Source organism: Pongo pygmaeus, chromosome 2, assembly GCF_028885625.2.
Source record: "Pongo pygmaeus isolate AG05252 chromosome 2, NHGRI_mPonPyg2-v2.0_pri, whole genome shotgun sequence".
NCBI lineage: Eukaryota > Metazoa > Chordata > Mammalia > Primates > Hominidae > Pongo > Pongo pygmaeus.
In genome coordinates, this window is record NC_085930.1 from 170,310,277 (window position 1) to 170,316,958 (window position 6,682).

General features: G+C 41.1%; 2 pseudogenes; both read right to left on the bottom strand.

Annotated features, from left to right (window-relative positions):
* Positions 1 to 691: 691 nt before the first annotated feature.
* LOC129032948 (elongation factor 1-gamma-like) lies at positions 692 to 4,258 on the bottom strand (annotated as a pseudogene).
* LOC129033456 (26S proteasome regulatory subunit 4-like) lies at positions 3,731 to 6,011 on the bottom strand (annotated as a pseudogene).
* Between the last annotated feature and the right edge of the window lie 671 nt (positions 6,012 to 6,682).

Sequence of the window (6,682 nt, forward strand, 5' to 3'; positions counted from 1 at the left end):
ATCTTAATGGTATAAATTTTAATGACAAGGATTATTTAGCCTTTAGTAAAAAATTGGAAATTCCTACAGTGAACTTTGCTCTTAGAAATGGACTACAGTTTTAGGATGAAAAGTGCCCTAACTTAACATTTATTTGTTTGTCAAGGTGGATGAGACTATCTAGACATTGTGAAGTGGAAAAGGAATATGCCCACAGAGAAGGCTGGCATCTGCACTGGGAAACGAAACTTAGATGCAGTTGCTGGGCTTGGCCTGTGGTGATTGTTCTTGTTCTTGACACCTGCTCTCAGAGGTCAAAAAACTTTTAGCCTTCCTGAGGCCATTTGGGGAGTGTGAAACTTCCAAATTCATTATTAGTATTGAATTGTGAGATTTCATATAAAAATCCACATTTCTGATTTCTTTTAAAAAATCAGATAACATTCCAGCATAGCAACTATCAATAGGAACTGAATAGAAGCTGCTCATTTGGGACAGAGCCAGGTCCTGATTGTCCCTTCCGTAACCCCAGTATTTTTGCCAGACATGGAGGCTGAGTTGCCATCTATCAAAATGATTGCACAGCTGTTTGCTTTATTATAGAATTAATACAATATTGAAGCATTTCTTTTTTCTCAATGTTCAGTTTTCTTTAATGACCCTCATCTCCCTGAAGCGCAGGTTCAGGTAGCTGGGTGATGGCAAGAGATGTTCACTTGAAGATTTTGCCCTGATTGAAGGCTTTGCCCACATGCTGGAAGGCTCTATCCCAGGAAAAGTACTCTTGAACCTGCATCTGGGTCTCATCACTGCCAGGATGCAGTTTCTGCTATGTGTATGACTCGTAGTCCACCCGCCAGTCTGGACTCAGGGGAAAGGCAAGCTCCCGGCCTCTGAAGACCCAGATTTCAGAAAAGGAGCTACTATTGTTGGTTCCAAAGAGGATGATATGGCAAAGGTGTTCTTCCTCAGCTTGTCTAGTCACTGGAACATTTCAGTGGTGAGGTTGCAGCTCATGAAGGTCTGGGTGAGCTCTTCAGGGAAGTGATACTCAGAGTACCATAGGGACCAGCCATCCTTAACAGAGTGTTTCCAAAAATATGGCAGTGACACAGTGTATCCTCACTGGAGCACTTGGGTATAAATTCACCCAACACAAAGGTACCCTCGGGCAGCTAAGCAAAGAGGCCCTTGGCCTTGGGCTCAGCAGCCAGTGCCTGCTCACATTCATCCATCTCCTCCTTAGAAGCAAGGGAAGCCACATTTTTTCCTGTTTCTGTTTAGCCTGAGGCGTCTGCTTCTCTTTTAATGAACCTCTCCCTTTCCATGGGTGTCGTTTTTAGTCGGGCTGTCTGTAGAATTTTTAGCATCAAACTGGGCCATCTTCTCACACAGTTTCACTTATTCCAAGACAGCCCACAACTGGGTCTGGTTAATGCAGGTGAGGAGCCAAGGGTTGTTACTGAGAAAGGCTTGGTGGAAAGAAGTCTCCAGCACCTGCTTATAGAGCCACAACAAGGTGCAGACAACTGTGATGTCAGCCAGTTACTCATTCACCCACTAGAAAAGTCCTCATCTCCAAGTGAGCATCCAGCAGCTCCAGAATTCACTTCACGTCCTCTTTTGCATTCTTAGTGGCCTATTTGTTGTGGTGCATGATGCCCAAGGTAGGGAACAACCAAGTACTGGCTAAGGGCACTATGTTGTTATCAGCAAAGCCTACCCACTGCACCACCTGGGCTTCTGCTTCTGGAGTACTTTCCTGCAGCTCCTCATTGCTCACACAGTAGGTAATGAGATTACTCTTAAACACCCAGACTCCACTGTCACCATTAAATGCTGGAATCTTGCCAGCAGGAAATTTGCAAAGAAATTTAGGGTTGTGGTTGGTTTGGCCAAAGTGGAAGTGGGGTGGTGCAGAGAGCATGCAGACCCGAGCCCTGCTGCATTGAGCAGTGATGAGGGCTTTGAAGGCCCTCCAGTTTTCAGGATATGTGTACGGGATCTAAGCCATCATGGTGATTCTTCAGAGAAAGAGAAGGGAAGAAAAAACAAATCAAGAATGCATTTTGCTGCAAGTAACAGAAAAACTGACCAACATGACTTAAACATGAAGGGTTTATTTTTCTTATATTACCAAACCTATGCAATTACTGGCAATTGGTTTAGCTACACAACTGCACCCAAGGGTCCAGACTCTTGCTTTACTTTCTGCTAAGCATCCTTCACAAGCTGGCTTTTGTCTTTGTGGCTATCTCCTCACAAGTACAAAATGGCGTTTGCATCTCCAGATAATTTGTCCACTTCAAAGCAGGAAGAAGGGGGAATGATCAAGGGCCAAACCAATTGTATGTCCCTTCTACAGAGAAATTTAAAATTCCTCAAGTCAGCAGCATGTTCTGCCTACATCTTATTGGTCAGAACTGGGTTACATGGCTAGAAACAAAGGAAACTGAGAAATAAGTAAATGTGAGTAAAAATTTTGGCATAGACCTGGTTCTAGGCACATTGCCACCATAAAAAGCTCAGAGTTTCACTGAAAAAAAAAATAGAAAGAAAGAAAATAAGACTGTCTCTTGAGGTAGGAAATATTTTATTTAAGCCTCAGGGGTGATCTGTACCCAAGGATGAAATTATAGATACAAAAACTAAGCTAGGGATCTTAAACCCAAAGTCCACAAAGGGATAAATGACTAAAACAGGCAAGTGACTTGTGTACATCTATATCTTCTCTGCATAATTATTTCTAAGATACTCTTCACAAGAAATATGACTTTTCCAATTGTTCTGGAATCATGTGGCACCTTGGTCTATTTTTATCACACTTGTGTATTTTGCATATCAGTCTCCTGTCAGATGATGGTTTGCAAATATTTTCTCCCATTCTATAGGTTGTCTCATCACTCCATTTACTGTTTTCTTTGCTATGCAGGAGCTTTCTAATTTAATATAGTTCAATTTGTCTATTTTTGTTTTCGTTGTCTGTGCTTTTGGAGTCTTAGCTGTCAAGTCTTTGCCTAGGCCAGTGTCCTGAACAGTTTCCCTTTGTTTTCTTCTAGTAAGTTTATAGTTTGGGGTCTTATATTTAAATATTTAATCAATTTTTTTGTACATGGTGAGAGATACGGGTCCAGTTTCATTCTTCTGCATATGGTTATCTAGTTTTCCTAGCACCATTTATTGAAGAGATTGTACCTTCCCCAGTGTATGTTATTAATGGCTTTGTCAAAGATCAGTTGGCTGTGAATATGTAGATTTATTTCTGGGTTGTCTATTCTGTTCCATTGGTCTATGTGCCTATTTTTATACCAGTACTAAGCTATTTGGGTTACTCTACCCTTGTAATATATTTTGAAGTCAGATAGTGTGGTGCCTTTAGCTTTGTTCTTTTTGCTCAGGGTTGCTTTAACTATTCAGGCTCTTTTGTTGTTCCACAAGAATTTTAGGGCTGCTTTTCCTATTTTTGAGAAAAATGGCATGGGTATTTTGATACGGATTGTATGGAATCTGCAGATTGCTTTGGATAGTAGAAAAAAATTTTAATGTGTAGATTTTATTGAAAATATTTATATTCAAAAATAGTTTGGATTCTAAACACTTAGATTTTACCTGATTAAAATCAGAAGTGCTGATTTTATTGTTAGAAGAAGGTTTGGTTATCTTAACAGACAATTTCTACATAAACAATTATTTGATTATACAAAATATCAAATGTAAATAGAAATAGACCAAGAAACAATAGACATAAATAATTATTTAAACAGTAGCAATCATTTGGATCACCTTTTAAAGGAATTTTTGGATACATTAAAAATGGAAAGATATTGTAATAAGGTAATGCAGCACACAAAGGCATTTGATCCTAACTCATCACTGTTACTACACTTCTATTTTTCAGTAGTGGTGGATCCTCATTATTGCCCATCAATCATTCGGTTTATTATAGAAACCATAATGCAGGACCATGTATTCTGCAGGCAGGACAGGTCTTAGAATGCCAACATCTGTCATGGGCTGTAAGATACAAGACTTAAATGTTTATTTCATTCACTACTTTAGACTTTTCTCTTTTTTTAAGTTCTAAGATGGACCAAGTTATCCTGTTGTTTTTTCTCTTCAGGAGGAATAGACAAGAATTTAAGGCAGCAAATACTGCAACTGGCTGCTTGAAAAGGCAACAACCAAGGAAGGGGCAACAAGGAAAGCCATAGTGACATTGTGCTCCAGAGGCTGAAAGTGCTTAGGATCACCAAGGCAGCACCTTCCCTTTGCAGGCCATGTTCTCTAGCACGTTGCCTCAGTGCCCTTGCTAATAGCAGACATTGCTGCTCCCAGCCCAGCATTTGCAGCCTCAGTCTTAGCTGGCTTGGCCATGCTGTTGCCTGTGGTTGTGGTTTGTTAATTTTCACTGCTGTATATCGTTCCATTATGCAAACCTGCCACAATTTGTCCATTTTACTGTTAATGGATTTTTCTTTTTTCTTTATTTTTTTTTTTTGGTGAAAGAGCATGCTTTATTGGAAAGCAGAGTGCTGCACAGTGACCAAGAGATGAAGGCCGCCCAATGAGCATTTACACATTTTACTCCAAAAGACACACAGAACATCTTACTAATAAAAATTAACTGGAACAGGGGTTCCTCTGGGCAACTCCCCAGCCTCATCCCTTTCAGGGATTGGAAAATCTCCCAACCATTTTCCTGATGGCAGCTGTGGTTCACTAGAGATAGAGCCCCTTGGGAGTGCCTTCCTGTTTTTTGCAAAGAACATTTTCTTTATATTTTTTGAAGTCTTCATTTGTTACTTTCATTCTGTGGCTCTCTTGAGGCCATCAGGCAAGCTTCTGTGCAGATTGCCTTGATGTCAGCACCAAAGAGGTCATCTTTAGTCATTATCAAGTCGTCCAGGGTTACATCATCGGCCAGCGTCATCATGCTTGTATGAATCTGAAAGATGCTCTTCTTAGTATTTTCACTAGGGAGGGGAATCCCTATCTTTCTGTCAGCGCGGCCTGGTCTGCTAAGCGCTGGATCCAAATTTCTGTTTGGTTTGTGGCCATGATAACCTTCACATCTCCCCTAGAATCAAATCTATCCAACTGGTTCCACAGTTCCAACAGTGTTCGCTGAATTGCTCTCTCACCACCAGAATTTGAGTCATATCTTTTTGTCCCAGTGGCATTAATATCATCAATAAACACAGTGGATGGTGCATGTTCTTCAGCAACTTGAAACAATTCCAGTATGAGTTTGAGCCCATCACCCAGGTACTTCTGAATCAGTTCAGAGCCAACCACTCTCAAGAAAGTGGCTGAGGTTTGGTTTGCTACCGCTTTGGCTACAAGGTTCTACCTGTGCCAGGTGGACCATAGAGAATGACCCTTCACCCCATCGGAGGCTTTATACCCATCTCTTCATAATATTCAGGTTGGGTGAGAGGAGGCTCCACAGATTCCTTAATTTCCTGAATTTGGTTGTCCAACTTTTCCCCCAGTATCAGCATAGGTCTCCTGGGGAGTCCTTTCCACCTTCATCACTGTGACTAGGGGATCCGTGTCATCCTCAGCACCCCATCACTGCATGTACCTTGTGGCTGAGCAGAACCAAGCAACCAGGTTCCAGCAGATCCTTGTCTACCAATGAAAAAATGCTGAAGTAGTGTTCTGAGCCCACAGATGTAGAATGATGGCATGATTGTGATCTCTTCCAGGGTTCCTACTACTATTGGGGTCCCCCCTAAGATCATCCACTTTTAATCTTTTCTGTTGCTTTTCTTCTAATGATTTCATTTATTTCTGATTTCTAATGAATTCTTCCTCCATGAGAAGACGGTCTTCAATTCTCTCTAACTTCAGTAATTTTCATCGGCACTGAGCGTGAGATGTCACCAGTGGCAGTTTGCTGGCAGCATCTGGTCCCTTTGTTTTCTTCTTCTCCACTCTAGTTGGTACACGAGGTTCATATTTATTTTTCTTGTCCTGTTATCCTTCTTGCAAACTCCAGGACCATAACACCCACTCTGACTTTCACCCATCTTTCCTTGGCCACTTGAGCTGCCAATTCTTTCTTAATGTCTGACTTTTTGTTAGGCTGTGGCTTCACAAGGTGTTCGTTAGGTTTTTTTTTTTTTGGATGAATGGATACTGAGTAGATGGTGTAATGTCATGGTGATGTGAGATAATCTTGGAAAAGGTTAGTTGGGGCCATACTGCGGAGAAATGCAAAGTCTGGTGAGAAGTTTGCACTAATTTGTTAGACAATGAAGCTTCAGAGTGGAGTGATCAAAAGCACAGACTAGGAGTCAGACTATCTATGTGGGTTCCACTGCCAGTCCTACCACTTACTAGCTGTGTAACCTTGGGGTTATTTATCTAACATATCTGTGTCTCAGTTTCCTTACCTGAAAAAAAAGTGGATTTCATAGGAGGATTGTGAAGATTAAATGAATTCATATTTATAAATTGCTTAGACCAGTACCCAGCACAAGGTAAGTTCTACAACAGTGATTATTAAATAAAATGGGTATCCAACACAGGTTTTTGAACAGGGAAGTGGCATTTTTGGAGCAGAGTGAGAGGCTGTAATAAAGGCAAGGGCAGTGGTCGAGGCTACAGCTACTATTATGGTCAGAAGGCTGATTCTCACTGACCCTTATTGCCTGTATAAGACATACTTATGAGCAACTCACAAGCAGAAAATAACTTG